The following is a 24934-nucleotide window of genomic DNA, read 5'->3' as shown; positions in this document are numbered from 1 at the left end:
ACAACGGCATGCTAAATGAGCCAGAGACTTGTTATAAATATCTTCCCCAGGACTGCATTTCCTATAGTCTAAAATTATTCTAGAAGCAGCATGGTATAATGGAAAAAAGAATAGTCCTGGGCCTCGGGATGTTGGGGTTTTCTCTTAGCTGTTCCAACAACTAGCTTTGTTATCAAGTTATTCCACGTCCTGCTTTTTGTAAAATAAAATAAAATGATGAATGTGTATACTCGATGATCTCTGAATTTCCTTCAAGCTCTAAAATTCTATATTGACAACATTGATATTTTACACAGGGAATGTTGCCATTCAAATGCTATACAAATTAATCTATGCTCACACAAAAGATAGGGAAACAGAATTTTTTTAAAGAAGCAAATAAAGGGCTGTTGTAAAGTAGTGTTTTTGATTTCTGCATGCATTATATAATCAGGAAATTATTCTTTTGGTGCAGATAGTACGGTAAATTCAAGAAGTGAAAAGAAGTTAATAACAAGAAGAGGCAAAATAATTAGGAATTAAGACTTCACTTTGGCCGAGAGCAGTGGCTCACGTCTGTAATCCCAGCACTTTGGGAAGCTGAGGCGGGCGGATCACCTGAGGTCAAGAGTTCGAGACCAGCCTGACCAACATGGAGAAACCCTGTCTCTAATAAAAAAATACAAAAATTAGCTGGGCATGGCAGCACATGCCTGTAATCCCAGCTACTTGGGAGGCTGAGGCAGGAGAATCGCTTGAACCCAGGAAGCAGAGGTTGTGGTGAGCCAAGCTCATGCCATTGTATTCCAGCCTGGGCAATAAGAGCGAAACTCCATCTCAAAAAAAAAAAAAAGACTTCACTTTACAAAACAGATTCTTAAAAATGAAATGGTAATAAACTAAATCTCTCTTCTTTAAATCTCCCAGCCTTTTGCTTTTATTATATTTCTCCTTGTTTCACAGTTTTCTGTGTCTCTGTCTTTTCTTCTAGAACATAAGCTGCTGTATGGCAGAAGACCTACTTTATTCATGTTCAGCCCTTCACAGTGCTTTGCCTAGAAAGGCACTCAATAAATATGTATTAAATTAAATTATGTTTTTAATATATTGGATGAATATGGTAAATACTTAGCTGAAGTAATCAATCCAACTCAATTTAGCTTTTTCTAAATTCGAATTTTAGATAAATCCCTAAATTCCCTTCCCTTATAAATGACACGGAGGATTATGGTGTCATGTAAAATCTGTGAAAAATCTAACCAGTAAGAAAAGAGTGTTCTTATCTTGAAAGAAAGAAAACTATCAAATTGTAAGTATATAGTTTTATTCTGATCTATTAGAATTTCTCTATCACTCATTCATTTATTTATTCATTCATCATATATTTAATGGGTATCAGATATGCCCTACCTTTGTTTATACCAGTATAAATAAGATATAGTTCTTTCTCTCAAGAGTAGAGTATTTATGGTCTACAGAGAAAAAGCGTCAATTACAGTACAGTGGGATAATTGTGGTGATACTGATATGCATACAATGCATCGTAGCATGTAACAAGGACACCTGAATGAATGTTGAGGATCATTGGAAGCTTCTCAGAAGAGGAGTTGGCTAAGCTGAATAGCACAGGCCAAATTTAGGTCAGTCAGGGCAAGGGCCTAAAACCTGTAGAAAAAGCCATTGGAATTTTACATTTATTTAAGAAACTTTATATATCACTTATAATATGCCAGGCATTCTTCTACTTAAAAATAGTAACTCTTCTAATACAAGAATCATAAGAGGAAATGATTACTATTCCCATTATACAGATTAGGAATCCTAGGCACAGAGAGGATAAGTAACTTCAAAGATCAAATAGCTAACAGGTGGCAGTACTGGGATTTGAACCCAGACATTCTCAGGTAAGAGTTTATGCTCTTAGCATTCCTGATTATATGCTGCTGCTCTAAGGCCAGAGGCTAGAGAGCCTGGCTCCTCTCCCCTCACCTCTTCCCCAATTATTCCCTATCTCAGCATTCTATGTGTTTGATTTTGCAACACTTTGCTTATCTGCGTCCTTGCATGCTATCTCATGCTGTCTTCCTTATTACATTCCAAGCATTGCACGAACAAGGACTCTGAGAACTCATTGAGGGGTTTTAAGCAGGAGAGTCATGCAGTCATATTTGTACTCTAGAAAGAGCACTCTGAAGTAGAGGAAAATGATGTCATTTTCAGTATAATATCTATGATTTATCTGATGTTAAACTGGAGGTTTCAGCCCCAGCACATGCCAGAGTGTGTAGATAGACCAAGAAGCAAAAATGTTTCATAGTGAGTGACTGAGGTCTTTTAGATGACACTTAAATGCCTCAACCACATCAAAGGTATAAAAGGGCCTATCATTGGAGATTAGAAGATAATTTTGGAAAGGAGAGGATTTATCTGAAGATGCCTTTGCTCTGAGTCACAATCACCCTATCTCGGCTCCAAGGGAGTGGGAGACACCCCTAACCTCCAGCCCATAAACTCAAGGAAGAATTTTCTGGAGAGAGCAATAGCAGGTGCTGGACCCTCAACTCATGCCTGTGAATAACAGCTTCAATAGGACTACTCCAAGAACTTAATGTTTGTCCTCTGCAGTTTAGGTTGGTGTCTGAGTCCCACCTGAAAACCTACAAGACACGAGATAGGCTGATTAACTTTTCTGACAGGATGCAAAGAAAAGAGGCTGTGCTGAGAAGGGGTGGCAGGTTTGGAGTCCTTGGAATCCAGAATGTGTGAGTGTGGAGCAAGGACCTGGATGAGGCTGTGCATGAGATGCGCACACAGAGCTGAACCAGCCAAGGCTTCCCCAGGTCCTTCTAAGAGGAATGCCCAGGGAATCACTCCCACCTTGACAGAAGCCCGAGGTTTTGCTGACGGCACAGGGCCTAAGGAATCAGCCTAAGCAGGAAAGCACAGGTGATAGACCCTCGCTGATCTGGGGGCAGACAGGAGGAGGGGGTTTCCGAGAATGAAAGCATCCGTGGTAGAATGAGCCTGCTTCACCTACCTGCCAAGTCCAGAGAGAAAGTGATGCCAGCCACCAGGTGAGTGCCAGGCAAGTGAGAACTCCCCCGCCACCCTTACAGATTAGAATGTGACAATGTCTTGAGACTTAAAGTAATACCTTTACTTCTTTATGATCTGAATGTGACCAGAGAATTTCATGGAGACTACCATTCATGACAAAGGGAAGAGCTTCCCCAATCGAATCCATTTAAAGGGATAGTGAGGGACAAAAATAAAGATGCCCTATGATTACATTAGTTAATCATACTAGAGATACACCCAAGGTATCCTGCCCCAACCCTGTCAAAAGCCAAAGCCACGACCTATAATATAAGAGCTTCAGAAGCTCCAGCCACCCCTCAAATTGCCCAGGAAATCCCAGGTGTCACTCTAAGGTATTCGTAAAGCATTTTAAGTTGGCGAGTTTCCTACAGCAAATTGCCCCATTCAACCAGGGGCCTTGAAGCCTCAGCGTTCTCTCCCAGTCTCAGCCTGAGGGTCTGACACAGCAGCCTTCTCCAAGCGGTTACTACGAAGGACTGAGGACACTCACACCACTTTCTGGCCCATGCACAAGGAACAGGACTTAAGTCACATATTGCTGGACCTGCAAACCCACGCCAGGCCTGCCTGCATCTTCAGCCTCACCTCTTGCCACGTTGTTTCCAACTTTGTTCCCACAATACAACTACTAATATTACTCACAGTTGCTTCAACAATGGAGAATTTTAGCTCCTTTACACTTGATCCTCCTGTACCCTTGGCCATTTGCATTGCTGCTCCTATATCTAGAACCCTCTCTGCTCCAACCTGCCTTTTATCTGGAAGTGAGTGTGCGATTATGAGCATGACTCCTGCAAAACAGGCTGGCTGCGAATCAGACTTCCTCTATTAAGTATTTTTCTGACCTTAGGTGAGAGACTTAATCTTTGTAACCTCAACTTCCTTATCTGTACAATGAGGATAGTAATATTATTTATCCCATTAGGTTGTGCTGAGGATTCAATGACATGAACAAAAAATATTTAGCCTATGGCCTGGCATGTTTAAGTACTCAATAAACATTTCTTGAACAAATTAAATAACTGGGCAAGTGGGCCCTGGTCTATCCGGTTTCCTCACAATGGAAAGCTATTCCCTCTACCATCTGCCTGGAAAATTCCTACTGACCTGCAAAACCTGGACCAAGTGACTGGGTTCATTATTGAAAATGCATAAACTCATTATACGGACATCTTGATTTCCAAGATGCATTAAGTGAGAAAACTGCAAATTGGCACCTCTGTGAAAGAAAATTATCACAGTAACTTTTGTGTAGTAAGAAGGGGAAATAACATGTAATAAGTATGTGTGTGCATTTATTGTTTAAGACTGTAATTCAATGTGAACCAAACCACTAGGTGACTCAGTTAAATTTATTTAAAAATCCATTTTACCAGAAAGAGAGGAGGAGAAAGACAGGGAAAACAGAATTTGCTTTGCGCCAAGCACCAAATTAAACACTTCATATCCATGAACTATTGTGATCTTCACAGTCCTGCAAGGCAGTTACCATTTTGCAAATGAGAAAACTGGAGGTCAAGGGTCAAGCAGCTAGTAAGTATAGAGCTGGAATTCAAACTCCCCTAGGAGTTGCAAGCCCTTCATCCTTTCAGTCACACAGTGTGGCCTCTGTATAGTGCCAAGTTTGGTGCTTGACACAGAATGGATATGCCCGACTTCTACTTCATCATTATACTTATTGATAAAAACATTCAACAGTATCACCCAGTACAGAGTCTTGTTGCAAACCAATAGAGACCCGCTGAAACCGGACACAAATTGTTTTATGGTGGTTCTTGGATACAAGTCTTCAGCCAGTTATGAATTCACATAAACTCACCATATTTTATTTCCATGTATTTCTATATGTATAACCCAACACTCCATTAAATTCTGCACTGAAGGCTATAAAAATGCAATGAATTTATTTTGGCATGAATTGTTTTAATAAGTCAATGCTGATTTCCAATTATTACTACTTTCTATGTTCAATACTCGCAGTCATGAAAACAAGCTGATAAGCTTAGTATAATTTTATTAAAAGTTTTTAGAAAATTGTCTTAAGGTCACTAGCTTCTTTTTATTTCCCACAGTCTACTTAAAAAAAAAAAAAACTGTTAACAACACTAACTTATATCTATTTTTCTAGGGCAAGGGGGAGACATTTCCCATTTTCCATAGCTTTCCATATTTTGGAGAACAAAACAGATTTTGCAAACCAAATATACAAAATTTCTATGCTATAAAAATGAAATTTTCTGTTTAGATACTTAACACGAGTTAAAGAAAATTAATGTTTTCCTACCATCAGGTTACCAGTCTTGGGCTTCAGTCCCATCATACTGGTGATGTTTGTCTGCTCCTTTCAAATGTGAAGATCCTGGATAGAGAAGATATAAATACAGTCAATAATTATACATTCTCTGTGATATATTTTTAAGGTAACACTATCTGTGCCAGGACCAGGTCTCCATTACTCTACTTTTTCTGAATATTGCTTTTAAAATCATTTTTGTGTTAATCAGTATTTTTCACAAGCCTCAGATCATTTCTAGCTTTATACTTGTTAAGAGCTTTGAGGTACTTTTGTTGTCATTGTTATTGGTCTGTGATAATGTGTCCCTCCTCCCATCTTATTTATACACCCTTTTGAACTCTGGCATCAAGGACGAGTGAAGTCATACAAGTGAAAATATTTCTGTAAGCCAATGTTATTAGAGCCTTAAATTTAAGTGACATGGTCCGATTGGTGGAAGAACTTAGGGTTTGAAAATATTATAAAACATCGCAACATTAGCACATCCTTCTCTGCTTCCCTTTCTCCTGTATTTCATTCCCTGTAATTCATGAATGATGACACTAAGAATTAATCTTCTAAACAGAGCCTATCAACGAAATATTACAGTGGGAAGAGGGTATCTCTGTTTCTATAACCTAGACACTCACTCATCAGATGCTTGTAGACAGGGTCACTTTTATAATTGTCAGCTGGGAAGTCGGCATGCCTTTTTCAGAGGTGGCCTAATTTGTTTTGAAAACCAGATTTTGGACGAGTCAAACTATAGGGCAGAAGCGAATCATTTGCAGGGCTGGGAAGATTATTTGCTCCCCTGGGACCACTTTTATTTGCTTGTCCTACATCTTCTTGAGTGTCATATGGGATTCAGTTCATCATTCTTCTCTTGTGAAGAATCTATGTTGAAATTTCAGTATAAAGGGAGATCAGTAGGAATTCAGTTGCTTTAAACCCAGAAAGCCATTGATTTGCTTATTTAATCTTGTTCAGATCAGTGTTTTTTTGAAAACAAAACTAATAGTAAAAATAGTTTCAAGAGGATATTTTTCCTAGACCAGATTTAAATGAAAAAAACCTCTTTTTTATTATTCTTAAGAGACAATCCTCTTTGCTATATTGCATCCAAGAAGCCACAATTTCTTCCTCGGCTAAGACATCATCATATCTGCTTTGACTTGTCTTACAACAAAGCAAGTATTTGCAAAAGGATTAAGAGTATTCAAGACATTGTAAGAAGCGTGAGCAGCTCTCCTATCATGGGCATTGACTTCAACACCCAGTTCCCTGGACTGTGCTATTATAAGTGGTGCCTTTTTCAAAGCCCTTTTCCATATCCATGCACAGGTGGAGAGGGAGTTAGGGTCTACTGTCATTTCCATTTCCTGCTCCCTGTGAAGCCTCTCTTTCTATCCTTTAGTCTCAGATTAAAATAGAAGGCTCCCAACCAGTAAAAAAGCTCATTAGCAGAAAAAATTTCTATTTCCAAGACAGAATCTGTTTATTTCATGAGAGAAGAAATTGATGGTAGTTAATGTCTAATGGAGAAAATTGTCCTTTGGACTGGACTACATCAGGGCTACTATAGGAATGAATCATACATTGGACTCCGATTTTTTTGTATCTGAATACCTTTACAATGTGTTGCCTTTTCCTGACTAAGCAGATTGCTCAATGTTAACAATGTGAAGGAATGAAAAACAGAAATCTATCCAAGGACAACAAGTGCCTTGTAGCAAGTTTGTATTACCAATGCCCAACAATGGGTACTGCCTGGCTAGCACATAGTATATTTGTAAAATTAATTCCTTTTTTGATTTATTTTGTTTCTTCAGACAAGAAATGAGGGGGCATTGACAAGACCTCTTGAAAAGTAAGGCACCAAGAAAATAAGAACACCTTCTGCCACTTAAACTCAAAAATAAGCAAAATAGGCCAAAACAAACTTGAATTCCCCAATGGCTCACAGCCTTGCAAATCTAGTGCTAGCTCTCTCACACATTATATAATTTCAAAGAATTTGTGTAACTTCCTCGAGACTTTCTTTTTCCATGTATAAAATTAAAAGGTTAATCTAAAATATCTTAAAGCTCCTTCTCAGTTCAAGCATACCATGTATCCAAAGCAACTCCCATAAATATCTTGAAAAGTATTGTCCAAGCGTAATTTTCATGGGAACTCTCTCCCTTTGAAGAGAATACATGTAGGAGGCCAACAATTTCAGGGTATCATACATTTCAGGATACTATACTTCTCACCTCATGGGCTCAATAATCTTTTCTACTATTCCATTTATATGCCTGTCCTCCCCTTCTTAGCATTTGGTTCTTTTTATGAACCAATTAAAGAGTTCAGAGGGGTAAAGTGACCTGTCCAAAGTCACACAAAGTACCTAGGGATGAGGTCTAGATTTTTGTTTTGTTTTCTTTCCCAAGTTTCTCTTTGTGTTAAATGTGACCTTATTAAATGGTGTCATATTTATCACCATGACAAGACTTTTTGGGTTCCTGCTGGGCACACAGTAAGTTACCAGACCCCATGGGAATTTATGTGGCTCACAAAAGGCATGACTCCCACACATGAGCTTTCAATCTAAAATAATCCCATCTGTTTGACCTTTTGAGTACAGTAGGTAAACATCTGTCCTTCACTAAGTAAATAGTATCACTATCATTCTATTTAAATAGTCTTTACAGATAAAGAAACAGAGATTCAAAAGAAGTTAATTAATTTCTCCAAGACCATATGTCTAGCACTAGACTGCAAGGTCTTCTTTCTTTTTGTTCAATTGATTTTGACCTAAACCATTTTACTTCTGAGCTGCATGGTACAGGGGAAAAAAAAATCAAAATCCTGTACAACTCAAAACCTTTTCTCTTATACATTAAAAATAGACTTCCCAAGTCTCAGAGATCATAGCAGAGCCATTTTAAATCTAGCACAGTGAGTATCACAATCTCTCCTGGATGAAACAAACAGCGGACTTCTATCATTAACCGAGCATCTTCTAAGGTTAGGCAAAGAAAAAGCTAGGATTCCTGGGGATCATAAGACAGGGTAAGCCATGAGCCCCGCCCTCCATTTGGAGAGGCAATGCAAATGGACTCTTAAAAAGACATCTTGTAGTGTAAGGTAGTAAGTGAATAGAAAGCGGCACTTCTCCAGATTCACTAACGCTCATATTTATTAAGTATTTTCTATATGTAAGTTACTGAGTGTTACAATGACTGCTAAAATTCTTTTAACAGTGTTGAGTAATCCCTAAGAGAAAACTGAAGAAAGAACCAAACCGAGGCGAGTGGATCACTTGAGGTCAGGAGTTCAAGACCAGCCTGGCCAACATGGCGAAACCCTGTCTCTAAAAACAAAAAAATTAGCTGGGCGTGGTGGTGGGAGCTTGTAATCCCAGCTAGTCAGGAGGCTGAGGCAGTAGAATTGCTTGAGCCCAGGAGGTGGAGGTTGCAGTGAGCCGAGATCACATCACTGCACTACAGCCTGGGCAACAGAACGAGAGTCTGCCTCAAAAAAAAACAAAAAACTCTTAACGAAGGAGCATTCTTGACAATGGAGTATTATACAGTGTTCCATGGGTCTGTGCATGCACGTGTGCATTTGTTCCCTCTTCTCACTATCGCTGCTGTTAATTAAATTAATTATCCTGTCAAGGATACCAATATAGTAGCAGAATTGCCCAAACAGTATCTCATTATAGATGAAAAGGACCTTATTAGATTCTGCTATGGTTTGAATGTGTCCTCCAAATTTTATCTATTGGAAACTTAAGCCTGAAATTTATTACGCTGATTGAAGGTGGAGACTTTGGGATGTATTTAGGACTAGATGAAGTCAACAGAGTGGGCCCCCCCATGATGGGACTGGTGGCTTTATAAGAAGAGAGACCTGAACTGACACATGCACTTTTGTTCTCTAGCCATATGATGCCTTTACACAGGAAGAAGACCCTCCCAAAATGTGGCCACCTGATCTTGGACTTTCTGGGCTCCAGAATCATGAGCTAAATAAACCTCTATTCTTTATAAATTACCCAGTCTGTGGTGTTCAGCTATAGCAACAGAAAATGGACTATGACAGATACTTAGTCCACATTTCTGCCTTTCCTTCATACAGAATTATTTCCCTAACATCCCTCACATAAGTGCTGAGCCTCTGTTTGCATATTTCTATTGGAAGGAGGTTACTCTTTCTTGAGCTACCACATTCCACTTGAGAAGCTAACTCTAACTACTAAAATATTTTTCCTTATGTATCAGTATTCTAAATTTTAGGACATGTGCCATGACAACCCTAGGATTCAGATGTGTCTCTCAAGCCAGTGGAAGTAGTAGAGTCAGGCTAATCCATGGAAGAGAGATTCAGGAAACAAGGGTTTGACTCAAAGACAATAAGATGGTGTCAGAGGGTGGGGCCTATTTGAATACACCACATTGACAGTTTTTCATATATTCCTCCAGCCCCCAGGCACTCAATACTGAGTCCTTTGACACAACATGTACACTGAAGAGAAGAAACAATAACACAAATCTCTACATAAGATGTTAGGATCACAGGTTAATCCTAATCTACTGTATACAGCTTATATTGGGGTTTAGACACAAGTCGACTACAGGCAGCATATCAGGGCTAGAATTCTTTTTTGAGCAGAGAGCAGGAGTAGCCTACAACTGGATTGGGAAAGAAGGAAGCACGTCATGAAGTGGCTCTAGGTTTTTAAACAATCAGTGGCCTCAACCAATGATATTGCCACAGTGAATCAGAACGAGAGAGAAGACACATGCTGGGCAGAATGCAGAAAGTAGCTGAGAAGCCTCTTCCAAACATGAAACTTTGTCTGGAGGATTCTCAAAGCTATCTGAAATGAATCTGAGAAGATGAGACATTCTCAAGAGCAAGAGGGAGCTGAAGTGGGAAAATGTTTCACCACTGCATTCTAGCCAGGGCAACAGAGTGAGACGTTGTCTCTAAGAAAAAAAAAGAAAGGAAGAAGGAAGGAAGGAAGGAAGGAAGGAAGGAAGGAAGGAAGGAAGGAAGGAAGGAAGGAAGGAAGGAAGGAAGGAAGGAAGGAAGGAAAGGAGGGAGGGAGGGAGGGAGGGGAGAGTGAGTGAGAGAGAGAGAAGAAAGAAGGAAGGAAGGAAGGAAAGGAGGGAGGGAGGGAGGGAGGGGAGAGTGAGTGAGAGAGAGAGAAGAAAGAAAGAAGGAAGGAAGGAAGGAAGGAAGGAAGGAAGGAAGGAAGGAAGGAAGGAAGGAAGGAAAGAAAGAAAGAAAGAAAGAAAGAAAGAAAGAAAGAAAGAAAGAAAGAAAGAAAGAAAGAAAGAAAGAAAGGAAGGAAGAGAAAAAGAAAAGAAAAGAAAAAGGAGGGGAGGGGAGAGGAGAAGAGAAGAGAAGAAGACATAAATATCAAATCAAAGACCACCTCCCTAAATTTTCCATCCATTGAGCTGGGTGCTGTCTTTTAAAGAAAATAGTCTTTGTGGGCTGCTTCTTCTCCCCTAGAGTAGCTCCTCAGAAGTTGGAAAGCACGTATTAAGGATGCCCCTGAATCTTCATCTTGACCTCAAGTAGCCTAGTGTCCAATTTCCTCCCCAGCCTATTCTTCATCCTCTGGGAAGTCTAGTTTCTCAATGTTTCCAACATTGTAGATGTTCTTTGGCTTCTAGTAAAAATAATTCCTATACCATGGCACTCTCCTGAGATTTCAGGACTCCTACATACTGAAGCAGCCCTCATTTTCCCAAGATTTGACAAGGAACATCATCTCATCATTACCCTCAAGAGCCCCTGAAGGGCGGGGGGCAAAGTACCCAAAAGCCCAATATGCCATGTGAATTAATGCTCTGGAGCCCAGCTTATTGCCATCCTAACGTAAATGTTATAATAAAATATTCAACTGTATATATAATTGATGCTTACTTTAAAGTAATTCAGGGTCTAGGTTGTTTGAATAAAATTCATTATTTACAATTTTCTACTAGAATTGATTTCTTTGTTGATATCTCCCCTAATTGTTCAAACCGTATAACACATTTTCCTAGGCAGCATTTAAATAATTATAATATTCCTCTTGATTTAGAGTTAGCATCTAGGTTTCTGATAGACAGTGTTATAAATACTCTTTTTTGCATAATGAAAAATGTCTACATCTATGTTATTCAGAGATATTTATAGACAGATATATTTAGTCTAAGTCATGTTCTACCCATTATAGTAAGAACCTAAGTTCTAGTTCTTGCATATCTGATTCTACTACCAATTGTTCAGGGCTCCAGAAGACTATGGTCTATGTTTATAATAAAGGGCATATGCAAGTAGAGTACATTTTATCCATTAAATTTATCTAAGTTATTACAATTTAAAATATTAGCATAATTTACATTGAAAAGCAATATAAAGGTTGGAAAGTATACTCTCAGTCTCCCTGCCTTTGTAGTGCAGGAGGGGGCAGGTAAATTGACATAACTTGGAAACTTTGCCAAGTCATTCACTCAGTGGAGGGAAAAACCCATGAGAAGATTCTCTTGGTTCCTCACGGCAGTAATATGTAAACCTCCTTGCAAAAGAAGACAAGCGAAGGAGGCCTATTTCTCTCCATTCAGGAGTATATGCAATTCCAAAATATAAAAAAGGAAATTCATACTTACTGATCTAAGTTCTTTTCTACCATTCACAAGCCATCTGAAGAGCTGAACTTTTTAGAACTGTTATTTACTTATGTCGTAGATAATGTAATAATGAATAAAGACTAAGAATCATACGATCTCACCCAAAAGAAACACGTGTTTTAGGCAAGACATTAAATTTTCTGGCCCTTGTTCAACTACAAGTCAACTGGGAGATTAATCATTGTAAAAAAAAAAAAATGGAAAATGTTTCTTAATAATTTTGTATATTTGGGTATGGAGAAGATAAAATTATTAGTTCATTGTTTTGCTAATTAAAAGTTATAAAATAAAACCAAGTAATTTAAACATATGAAAGAGTATATTTAAGCCATTTGATTTCTTTTCTCGGTATTTTTTTTATTTCTGATGAATAAAGCTACCCCTAAAGCATTAATCACATGTTACCCTTTATTTAATAAGTACACTGAACCATGTGACATCTATTGCTGTCCTTTTTTAGTTTTTAAATATGCACTGTTAATTGGCTTTTTGCATTACAATTATTCATAACATCTTTAAGGGCAAATACCATTTCTCACACTACTTTCTATCTTTTCAGAACACCTAAAATACTATCTTCAAAAATTATTCATTTGCTTGGCCGGGCGCAGGTCTGTGATCCCAGCACTTTGGGAGGCCAACGTGGGTGAATCACCTGAGGCCAGGAGTTTAAGATCAGCCTGGAAAACATGGTGAAACCCCATCTCTACTAAAAATACAAAAAATAAAAAAATAAGACTGGGCATGGTGGCACATGCCTGTAATACCAACTACTTGGGAGGCTGAGGCATGAGAATCCTTTGAACCTGGGAGGCAGAGGTTGCAGTGAACCAAGATGATGCCACTGCACTCCAGCCTGGGAAACACAGCAAGATTCTGTCTCAAAAAGAAAAAATCATTCATTCACTTATTCATTGAACAGTCTATGTGTTCACCATGTGCCAGGAGCTGGGGATATAGTTCTTGCCCTCAGAAAGCTTGAAATAACTGATCTCTGAAACAGACAGAAGGGGCCCTAGCCCAGATCACCTGAAACAGGGGATAGGGGACACAGATGAAGGTCAAGGAAGTCTATGTAAAGGAGGTGATGCTGGTTTCTTTTCTGGAAAAACAAATAAGTAGGAATTCTCAATGGAAGGCAGGTGGGCAACTGGTTCACAGGGGGCTTTATACATAGTAAGCACTTGATAAATAATTATCTCCTTGTTCTGGAATAAGTGGTATTGACTTGAAATGAGTGACCTTTCAACCCTAAGAATCTTTGGGTCTCCGACTTTTTTAAGTCATTAAAGGCCTATTTATTAAGTCAATGCTTCAGGCTTTCTCGTCACCAAAGACCATGTTTCTTCACTAACAGAACAGAAAACAGGACTGCTTTTTAAGAAAAGGAAAAAACACCCTCAGGCTTGATGTCCATATGTCCATTCTAAAAGTAATATACACTAATTTGGGCATTTTTGAAAAATGAAGAAAAAGGAAAGGAAAAAAAATCACACATCCCACTACTAATAATCATTGTTAATAAAAATGGTGCATTTCTTTCCAGTCTTTTTTTATTTTGCAAAGTTTTTGATTTATTATTTTTACATAGTTGCAATGGTATTAATTAACAGTGCATATTTTAAAAGTTAAACCCACAGTACTAGATGTCACACAGCACAATGTGCTGAATTGTTAATTAAATGGTAGCACATTATTACTTTAGGAATTGCTTCTTTCATGGGAAACCAAAAGTTAGCTTTTATATTAACATTATGACAAAGCATCATTATAAGTATCAGTTTTATTGGCCCCATATGCCATGGAGATTTCATAAGAAGTACAAAATGTAATCAATCATTCTGTTGTTAGAAATATAGGTTATTTCCAGGATTTCAAGGTTCTAAGTAATTCTGCAATGCGCATGTTTATATACAATGATTTTTCCTCCTATATTTTGTATTCATTTTAGGATCAAGTCTTAGAATTAGAATGAACGGATCAAATGGTAGAATGTTTCAAAGGCTTGTAATACATATTGCCAAATTGCTTTTCAGAAAGAATATCAATTTTCACTTCTACCACCCATGATAGTTTTTTGACTGTTAACAGCAGTAAATATTGTCATTAAAATCTTTGTTGATTTGATAGTTTAAGAAAATTGTCCAAATTTGCATTTATTTGATTATTAGAGAAGTTAGATATTTTTCCCCTTTGTTACTTTCTTGTATTTATTTGAGGGCCTAAAGTTGAATTGACATTAGGTCAAAATCAATAGCTTAGGTCACCTCCATATAGACCAGCATGAAGGCTTCTGAGTTTCTGCAATTGCTACATCGCCACTCCACATGAAAACTAAAATTATCTCTTTGACCACAAATTTGCAATAAGAATACTTCTCAGAGGTTACACTATGTTTCAAGAGAACTCTAGGTCAGGTGTCCCAGGACTTGAGCCCATTTTCACTAGAACCTGTCACGGTTTTCTGCACTTCCACATCCATAAGAGGCATCCCTTTGTGCTGTTTTACAACAGATGCGTTTTCTGGTAGACTCCATGCTCCACGAAAGCCAGAACTTGGAAGTTCACTATGGTATCCTCATCGCACACTGCAGAGCTCGAGAGACAGCACCTCCTTCCTCTATTTGTCAGACTTGGTGTGATGCAAAAGAAGAGACATTCTGGAGTACATCAGAGGAGCATCTTCTGAGAGAAAAGCGTTCTGAATCCTGCCTCCCCCACGGCCATACCCTAGAACAGCTTCTATTCCATTTCCACTGCTTGGGAGCACTTTTGTCCTTCCTCAAAGACATATTTTGGAGCACTGAATGCTTGCCTCTATTTATCTGTAAATACAATTTGACCCTCATAATCATTAGGCACAAAGCAGTAATCGCTGTGCTACTGCTCCAGGCATAGGATAATTAGCAAAGAGAAATTCCTCCATCCGTATGCCCTGTGATTTCATCTAACTTCTGGGTTTTGTCTAACTGTTCAGCATCTTAGTTTGTATCCTAAATTCATCAAAATTCATATGTAATACATTATTTTGATCTCAGATTTATGTAGAATATACTACTTGGGGAAAGTGCATTCAGTGCAGCAAAAGAGTTTATTCCAGTTTTTTGGGTTCTTTGTTTTGTTTTATTTTTTAAAGACAGAGCCTTGTTCTGTTGCCCAGGCTGGAGTGCAGCGACACAATCTCGGCTCACTGCAACTTCTGCCTCCTGAGTTCAAGCAATTCTCCTGCCTCAGCCTCCCAAGTAGGTGGGATTAGAGGCACCTGCCACCAGTCTTGGCTAATTTTTGTATTTATAGTAGACGAGGTTTCACCATTTTTGTTGGCCAGGCTGGTCTTGAACCCCTGACCTCAAGAGATCCGCCTGCCTCAGCTTCCCAAAGTGTTGGTGTTACAGAGCCACTGCGCCCAGTCTATTCCAGTTTTGATAAATACTGCCTCACTCTGTGTTTCTGGTGGACCGCTCTGTGAACTATTCATGTCTCAAGGATTCGACTAGTATTTATTCAGATTTTGTGCATGCCTTTTACTGGATTAGTTGCTCTCACATGCTATTCTATTCCATTTTTACAAAAACCATATTAGGTAAATATAATTTTCCCATTTATTTTAAATGTGATTTAATGACGTATGCAACTTCATCCATGCCAGAATGTAAACCTAGATCTCTTTATCTTCAGTCCAATGCTTTTTTGTAAGTAGGCATGGCCTGTCCAATGTATCTTTGCATGGTAATACCCCTTCGCTGTTTGCCATTGCATGCTGTGTATGCTATGGAATATTCATCACAGCATTTATCACACTGAAATTGTTGAATTGCTTGCTTTTCTCCCCCCATAGGCTATAAGTCTATTGAGGGCAAGAATCATGTTCTATTTGATATTGTATCCCCAGAGCCCAACAGACTGCCTAGAATTAGTGGGTATTCAATAATATTGTTAATTATTGCATAATTAAATCAGTAAGCCAATTGATAAATTGATGGAGATGGACTGTTTGGGTTATATGCTGCTGTGTTTTGCACATGAAAAAGTCTAAGAACAACTTACAGTTTGCTTTTTGTTAAACTAAATAAAATGTATTTTAAATTGAGTGTTTATTATATTGTATCTCCAAACTCTGTTATCCTACTTGGCCTTTGCTAGCTCCATTCTCCAACAAGTTGTAGTAAATTGCTACAAGTACCCTATTTCTGTTTTACTTTTTGTTTTTTATTGCTGTATGTGAACTATCACCACAAACAACTCATTTATCTCTATAGAATAGAATACAAGCAACAGAATTTTTCATCTTTCCTCCATCTTGCTTTCCCTGTACTCTCAAATATAAATTGGAAAAGAATTCTAAAACCTCACTGACACTTCAAATACTCAACTAAATTTTACTCAATAATCTCTTATCCAAGTGAATTTCCAGCACCTACTAAAATGCCTTCAGCGACAGGAAACTCTCTTCCTCCTGATGGACCCTGTTCGAAATTTAGACTTCTCTAAATAGGAACTGGAAATGAATGAAATGTGCTAATTGGTAAAAGTGTGAATTGGTACAAACTTAAAAATATAAATCACGAAACTTTAAAGTGTGCATACATTTCTAGCAGGTAATCCTAACAATCTGTCTAAATGACCAGAGATATACACCACCATCTATGTTTAAGGATATTCTTTGTAGTGTCATTTATAATAACAAAAAAGAAAGAAAATTAAAAATCACCTGTTCGCCCAACTATACAAAATTTTTACTAAATGATGGTTCACATGTATAACAGGGTACAGTGGGATCATTAAAAATGATGCTCTATATACTAGTTAATGAAATGAAGAAACAGTCATTGGTAAGTGAAAAAGTCGAGTTACAGAACAGTTATAAAAATATCTATATAACAGAAAATAATCTGCTTCCTTTTATAAAATGTATATTTGCATGCACAGAAAAAAAAAGTCTGGAAAAATAGAGAAAAATGTTGATAGTCATTTCCTTTTTAAAATTTTTGAGCAGTGGATTATGAGTAGTATATTTTCTTTATACTTTACTCTTTCCTTGCAGATTTTCTAAAAGAAACATTTGTTACTTCTATAATCAGAAGAAAAGCAAGTTTAGTGTAGGTCTTTTCTTGAACCAAAATTTCTTTATTTTTTAAATAACTTCAGCATATTTGTACATGACAATATATAAAAGAAAAAACTCCTTCCTACGCAGGAAATTAGTTTAAACATTTGAAGCAACTGCATGCCTCTCTCCCTGCCTGACGCCTTCTCTTATCGGCTGAGCATCTATGGTTTCTCCCACTCTAGCTCTCCTACAATACCTTCTCTGCACAGCAGCTAGAGTGATCTTATGCAACAGAACCATCATTTCCCTGCTCAGAACCTTCCAAGGTGTTCTCCTCATGCTCAGAGCAAAAGCCAGGCCTACTAGGCTGCCTGTCTGATCTTATTTCCTGCCACTGTTAATTGCTCACTCCACTTTGGCCTCGAAATTGTCTGGCTCCCATGTTCCCATCTCAGGACCTTTTCACTTGCTAGTCCTTCTACCTGGAATTTCTCTCCCTCAGATAATCTGTGTCTTGACTCCTCCCTGTATTTGGGTCCACTCAAATGTCACCTCCCTGGCTTCCCTGAACACTGTCTCAAAACCAGCATTCCTGTGCCTCTCAATCTCCCCACCCTGCCTTATTTTTCCTCTTAGCACTAATTACTACAAGATTGTTGCCCGTTTTATTTGTCTTACTACTTATGGCCTGTCATCCCAACCAGAATGTGAGTTCCATAAATGCCAGGGTTTCCATGTTTTTTCACTGCGATAGTCCTCATTGCCTAAAGAAGACCAAGATTAAGGGTTCCATGCATAGGTTTAAATCAAGGGAGGAAATGGTTTTAAGTTTTCTCTCCCAGCTGCTGGAAGTCCAAGCTTCCCATCCTGAAATCAAGGTCATGTGTCCAGGAAAGACCACCATGCTCCAGGTGTGTTCTGGCCATGGAGCAGCGTCCCCTTCCTGCTTCCCTCTCCTCCTCCTCATCCCTCATGCAGCTCTCTAATATGCCTCTACCTTCAAATGACATCTCTAGCAGCCACACTGCACTTCTCACTCACACTGAGCATCTAATGAGCACACTGCTGAGAATCAGGTATGTGCCAAAGCTTCCAATTAATATTTATTTGCTCTATCTACAAATGAAGAGACCTGAACTTACATACACTATATTAAGGGAAAACTTCCACACCAAAAGTTTTCCTTCTAGAAAAGTATTTGAAAAAATTTTTTTCTGAGGTCAAAAATGCTTAAAATGAAAGAATGAGAAAGAGAGAACTGAATAACACCTGAAGCCTGTGGGAGCTTCAAGTCCTGGCCCCAATGACAGATTCAACAATGAACAACTTGTTTGTGCACCGTCTTGGCAAAAACACACAGCTGGCGAAGGCATGACTCAGAGAACAAGGAACAGGACATGCAACAGTTATTCAGGCAGATCCACCCAGGCAGGCAGACGAGCACCCAAGTCTCTAGAACTTTGTGGAACAAACAGGTAGATGGACATGAGGCCACGATATAAAACAAAATATGCACTAATTATATGACAAACTAAAATAAGTTTGAGTCCACACGTGAATTGTAATAGAAGGGGGAGAAACCTCAGTGATAGAATCTGTGGCTCTGTCTTTCATAAGATCTTAAATGTCTCCATTTAAGAAAACTAAATCAGATACCAACATAATATGAACATGAAAATGTATTCATTTCACAATCATCTGTGAGACTACACCATTAAAAATGGAGTTGTTAAGACTATTACTAATGGAATTTTTGTTAAGAAGTTTCATTTTGAACAAAATGCAACTGTCTTTTTCTCAAAATCTATTATGTCATTCAAGGTCATGGTGCTGACTTGGCTCTAATAAAGTCTATCAATAAAGACCAACCAGGCTGGGGAAGGAAAGTAGTATTGAGACGTAGATAAAGGAGAGACTTTTATTTTTATCCCACTAATGTAATTTTTAAAATTGTGTTAAAATACACACAACATAAAATTTACCATCATAACCATTTTAAATGTACAGCTTAGTAGTGTGCAACACACACTGTTGTTCAATCTCCAAAACTTTTATCTTGAAAACCTGAAATCCATTAAATAATAACTTCTCCATTAGCTCTTGTGTGGCTAGAATTCTTAACAATTAGAATATAGTGCTAGGCTGGGCATGGTGGCTCATGCCTGTAATCCCAGCATTTTAGGAGGCCAAGACGGGTAGATCACCTGAGGTCAAGAGTTCAGGACCAGCCTATCCAACATGGTGAAACCCCATCTCTACTAATAATACAAAAAATTAGCTGGGTGTGGTGGTGGGCGCCTGTAATCCCAGCTACTCGGGAGGCTGAGGCAGGAGAATTGCTTAAACCCAGGAGGCAGAGGTTGCAGTGGGCCGAGATCACACCATTGCACTCCAACCCCGGGCAACAAGAGCAAAACTCCATCTCAAAAAAAAAAAAAAAAAAGAATATAGTCCTAAAATTAAAAAGTATAAAAGGAAAATCTTGAATTCATATGTGAAAGAAGATTGTGTTTAATTCATACATGCATGGAAAATTCAACCCTTGAAATAATAACATGATCTTTTTTTTTTTTTTTTTTGAGATGGAGTCTTGCTCTGTCGCCCAGGCTGGAGTGCAGTGGCGCAATCTCAGCTCACTGCAAGCTCCGCCTCCCGGGTTCACGCCATTCTCCTGCCTCAGCCTCCCAAGTAGCTGGGACTACAGGCGCCCGCCACCAAGTCCCGCTAATTTTTTTGTATTTTTAGTAGACATGGGGTTTCACCATGTTAGCCAGGATGGTCTCTATCTCTTGACCTCATGATCCGCCAGCCTCGGCCTCCCAAAGTGCTGAGATTACAGGTGTGAGCCACCACACCCAGCCATAATAACATGATCTTAATAAAACTGGTCAAAATCTAGAAAGAAGACAAACCAATTTTTTTGAAAGTTTGTTCCACAAATGTATCTATCTGCTAGAAGTTATTTGGATAACTAACAAATATTTAAAGTACAGACTCATAAGTAGATTAAATACTAAGTTGTTCCATTCTTCAAAATGCAATGCCAAATTCATCTCCCTGTTACTCACTAACAATTTCCATTGACTACAATTACTCATAAATATTTGAATAAAAACCTATTACTAGTGGTAACTTGAAGAACCATGGTCAAAGTCTCCTCTCAGCCTTGCACACATAGCCACTGAAAGGACATTTTTATATTAGAGGACACTGTTGACTAATCCTTCCAAGGAACTTGGCTTGGGAGTCTACAGTTCACCAATAAACCTGGATTCAAACACCTACCTATGGGTTTTCCCTTAATATCCAGTTTCCCTGGAACTTACCCAAACATTGAATCATCACTTTTTATTGTATCATCTCTGCCAAACTCTGTATTCACAGTGATACCACCTTGTTGAAGTGGGGGAGGAAGTAGTACATCTAAATATATCCCTAGAATTCAGCCATTTTCTTACCTATTCACATGTCATTTTGGTACTGAAATCCACGGCTTGGTCCATGTTACTGGTGAAAATACACTTTTCACTGCCCCCTTGTCCTGTCACTTGAAAAGAGCACTTGGATAAAAAAATACTTTGGTGTTTCCTCTGTGACGGACTGGGAGAAGGAGTGGTGGGGGAACCAATTAAAATCCATTAACAGTTGCCTAAGCTTTTATACCTAAGAGAGAATCATACACAACATCCCAATCTAATTAACAATGTCTCTCTACCAAAATTAAATAATAAAATTTTTCTTAAACAGAAAGTAAAAACCTGCATGTTCTCTCTTGCAAGTGGGAGCTAAACACTGGGTATGCATAAACATATAGAGTAGAATGACAGACCCTACACATTCCAACAGGAGGGAGGACGGGACAGAGGAAGGGATGAAATGCTACTTATTGGGTACAACATATACTATTTGGGTGATGGGTACAAAAATAAAAGTAAAAATTATAAACCGTGCTGCCCTCACTCAAAAAGAAATCCTTAAACTTCCTGTGAACTCAGTTAATCCCAGGAACTCTTAATTTGCAATTAGCAAATATAAAATAGCACTTCATATTTATATAGGGCTTTAGACTTTTCACAGTGCTTTCCTGAACATTATCTCGTTTTGATCTTCAGAACTATTCAGGGTGGTAAATATTGTTATTTCCATGTTACAGATGAAGAAATTAAGATGCAGACTATTTGAGTAAACTGTGCCTAGATTACACATGAAGCAGCACGTGTGAAGGCAGGATTTTAAGCCCAGGTCTTCCAGTAACAATTTCAAGCGCTTATCACAATACTAGTCTTTCTTTGCAGGTTCGTGCATTAAATGTTCGTTTTTGGCAAATTCTAGCACCATTTATAACCAGTAGGAAAAAAACATATAGACTTTTTTTCCTTAGGCTAAATCACCCCATTCATATGCAGACATCAGATTTATAAAATGATTGGTGCAGACTAAAGGCACGAAATCTATTATTCCATTCATACTTCTCCTTTTGTTCCCACTTATATAGGTTGTCCACACAGCTGATTTATGCAGATGTTATGATTTTCTAATCTCTGTATATTTGAAATTAGTTTAAAATGTCAAAGAGTTTTGGTATTTTAGGTTTTACACTTCATGTATTTCTCCTTGTGTGTTATGATTTCTGCCAAGCACCAAATTTAGCAGCGTCTCAGAGCTTTTTCTAGCCTGTCCCAAACAAGAAGCACTAGAAATTACTGAAGACAAGTTGGCCTTGTGAAATTTCCAAACTAGTTTCTAAACCAACGAAATTGAGTGAGATAAATTTAGAACACTTGGGAGCTTTGAAAGTCTATTTGGATAAATTTCAGTTACTGCCAATGTGAAAGCGTGTCCTAGAAACGGGAAGGGTGATCAAAGTCTCACCTCTGAGTAACATTCAGCCATCATAAAATGCAAAAGGGCAAATTTCGCTTTGTTGGGAAAGGAGAACACATTCTTTATTCAGAGACCAAAACACTTTCAGATGGGTTGGTAAGAGGATTTTTGCTTTTATTGTCATTGTTACAGTTTTTATTATTTTATTGGACATTAAAAAAAAATTATATTTCCCTGGGGTTTTTTATCTAGACTCACAATCAAATCAATTTTTAAAATTATTCTTCTTATGGTAAGTAACTGTTTTGTGGATTACAGGTGGAATAAAAAATTTACTGTACTGAATCATTAATGGTAGTGAATTCATTCCAAGGTGATCAATAAAACACTATATCTGTGGCCCATTAATCAAAGGCAGGAAATCTTTTCAATGAAGAAAAGTGTTTACAGTATGCCAGAAATGCCATGTTTATTTCTGGAAAGCAAAATGTCCATATGCTAAGAATTTATGCCATTTGGTCCAATATGAATTCTAGGAATTTCTTGTAATACATTAGTCCTAAATTCAGACAATGACATATATTCCCAAGATGTTTATAATGACATTATTTATAAGAGTGACAAATTGCACATAACCAAATTTGCCAATAAAAGGAAATATTTCAGTAAATTATGCTATATTCACACAATGAAATATTATGTAGCAATTAAGTAGCATTATGAAGGCTTTAAAAGTTCTACGGATATACTTTGGAACAGAAAGACTTGAGTTTGAATTCTGATTCTAATATTTTATCCAACTGTATAAAACCAATTTCACCTTTTTAATTGGTAATGAAGATGTAGAAAGATACATTAATTTAGAAATAATATACATAAAAGATGGTACAAATTCTGGTACATTGCAAACAGTCAAGTATAATTACTATAAAATATTAAGAGGGAAAGATGAAAATGCAAAGCTGTTTACGTATTATAATGTACCTATGTAAAAATACATATGAATATTGGATAAAGACTGGAAGGGGCCAGGCGTGGTGGCTCATGCCTGTAATCCCAGCACTTTGGGAGGCCGAGGTGGGTGGATCACGAGGTCAGGAGATCAAGACCATCCTGGCCAACATGGTGAAACCCCATCTCTACTAAAAATACAAAAAAAATTAACTGGGTGTGGTGGCACATGCCTGTAGTCCCAGCTACTCAGGAGGCAGGAGAATCACTTGGACCCAGGAGGCGGAGGTTGTGGTGAGCCGAGGTCGCACCACTGCACTCTAGCCTGGCTGACAGAGCAAAACTTTGTCTCGAAAAAAAAAAAAAGACTGGAAGGAAATACTAAAAAATCAGAAAGACAAAAGAGATTGTCTCCAGAAAGAAAATCTATATATTATACAAGTGTATGTGTAAGCTTTTCTGTATTTTTCCAGATATTTTCTAGGTAATATTAATTTCTTTATAATAAGAATAAAGAGATATTATTGCCATTTAAAGAAATATGTATTCGGGGGAAGATAGCATGAGTGATACAGTCATCTAGGAGAGGGAGAATAAATATACTAGGGAAATATATCCTAGATTGTCTGGCAAAACTGAAAAATCACTTGAAGTTATTGGCATTGAATTTAAAATGAGATGACTGGGTGCTTTCCTCATGCCTGTAGAGAAAGCTGCCTGCATAGTTGACAAGAGAGTTGGATAATAACTGGGCTGGTTTTACCAGAACAGTACAAGGGAGAAAGAAGTGAGAAAATTGATGGTGAAAGGTGAAAAGTAAGAATATAAAGGAGTAATGGAGAGTGAAAAGAGGTGGACTACAGGCCCTAGTAAGTCCTTAGTAGTATTGCTGAAGTAAAAATATTAGAGAAAGTAAGAAGGAAGACAGGGGCTAGAAGTTGGAGGGTAGGTTGCTTGAAATGGTGATTATGGAATGGTTAAAGGTGTTAGTACGACAAGGTCTGCGGTATTAACATGGAAGTGAGTTATTCAGATTGGAAGGTGGACAAGTAACTGACAGGCCAGAAGTTGAAGCCTTAAGATCTATGTGGCCTTAAGATCACAAAGAATTATGATGGGTCCAGTGCTAGAGAGAATATAGGAATGAGATAAAACCCTCAAGGAAAATGTGAGTGTGAACAGGGGTTCTACAGATGAATGCAACAAAGAAGGGCAGCAGATAGTATATTGAACAACTTGAGATTCAAATGTGTGATCTGGGGAGAAATCATAATTTGAAAGTTGAAGTGAGGAGCAAGAACATTTCTCCCACTACAGAGTGGTACAAGGGTGAAGAAAAGAGCTACCCCACAGAAAGTTGCAGAGAAATTATGATCCTGGCTTTCAAGTCCTAACTCAATTTAGTATCTCAAGCTGACTTAGAAACTGATAACGAACTGAGCTAAAATGGCACCCTCTTGTCTGTTTTGAAAAAGAGGAAAGAAATTGCAACAAAATGGTGTTTGAAAACCACTCCAAAATTATGAGTGAATATCTTAGTGTGCTGACAAGCCACAGTATATCACAAACGGAAATGAAAGGTCCAAAAGTTAGCAATCATTTATTAAACAAGTCAGAGGCTATAAGAAATATCTTTCTAGGAAAGAACTCAGGGAAGGAAATAGGGAAAACATTAATATCTCCATTAATAATGAAATCATAGCAATGGAAGCCAGATTAATGGTACAGGGCTGGTAGAATCCTAAGTTCCCAAGAAGTCAAGACAATACTCTGAATGAAGACAATGCTTTGGTTGTAGTGTTTCTTCTACTTTTCCTAATCCCAATCATTCCTTTCTATGCCAAAGAGAAGGAGCTATGTGATATTCTAGAGCTGGGTGATATCATAGAATTTTCCACAATGATGGAAATGTTCTATATATGTACTATCTAACATGATATCCACTAGCTACACATGAATATTGTGCCCCTGAAATTTGGCTAATATGACTAAGGAAATGAATTTTAAATTGTATTTAATTTAAATTAACTGAATGTTAAATAGTGCTATGATTTGAATGTCTCCTCCAAAACTCATATTGAA

At 38.0% G+C, this 24934-nt stretch overlaps 1 long non-coding RNA gene across 5 annotated transcripts in view; it reads right to left on the bottom strand.

Annotated features, from left to right (window-relative positions):
- The window catches only part of LOC123573024 (uncharacterized), a 244931-nt gene that overhangs the window by 94058 nt on the left and 125939 nt on the right, over positions 1 to 24934 (bottom strand). For all 5 annotated transcript variants that reach the window (XR_010586267.1, XR_012434416.1, XR_006697724.2 and 2 more), the window contains exon 2: positions 5363 to 5437. This is a non-coding gene — a long non-coding RNA (uncharacterized lncRNA). The remainder of the gene's footprint in view (positions 1 to 5362; positions 5438 to 24934) is intronic.

Source organism: Macaca fascicularis, chromosome 4 (assembly GCF_037993035.2).
Source record: "Macaca fascicularis isolate 582-1 chromosome 4, T2T-MFA8v1.1".
Taxonomy (NCBI): domain Eukaryota; kingdom Metazoa; phylum Chordata; class Mammalia; order Primates; family Cercopithecidae; genus Macaca; species Macaca fascicularis.
Note: the sequence above shows the minus strand (reverse complement) of the source record. Positions and strands in the feature narration are given on the sequence as shown.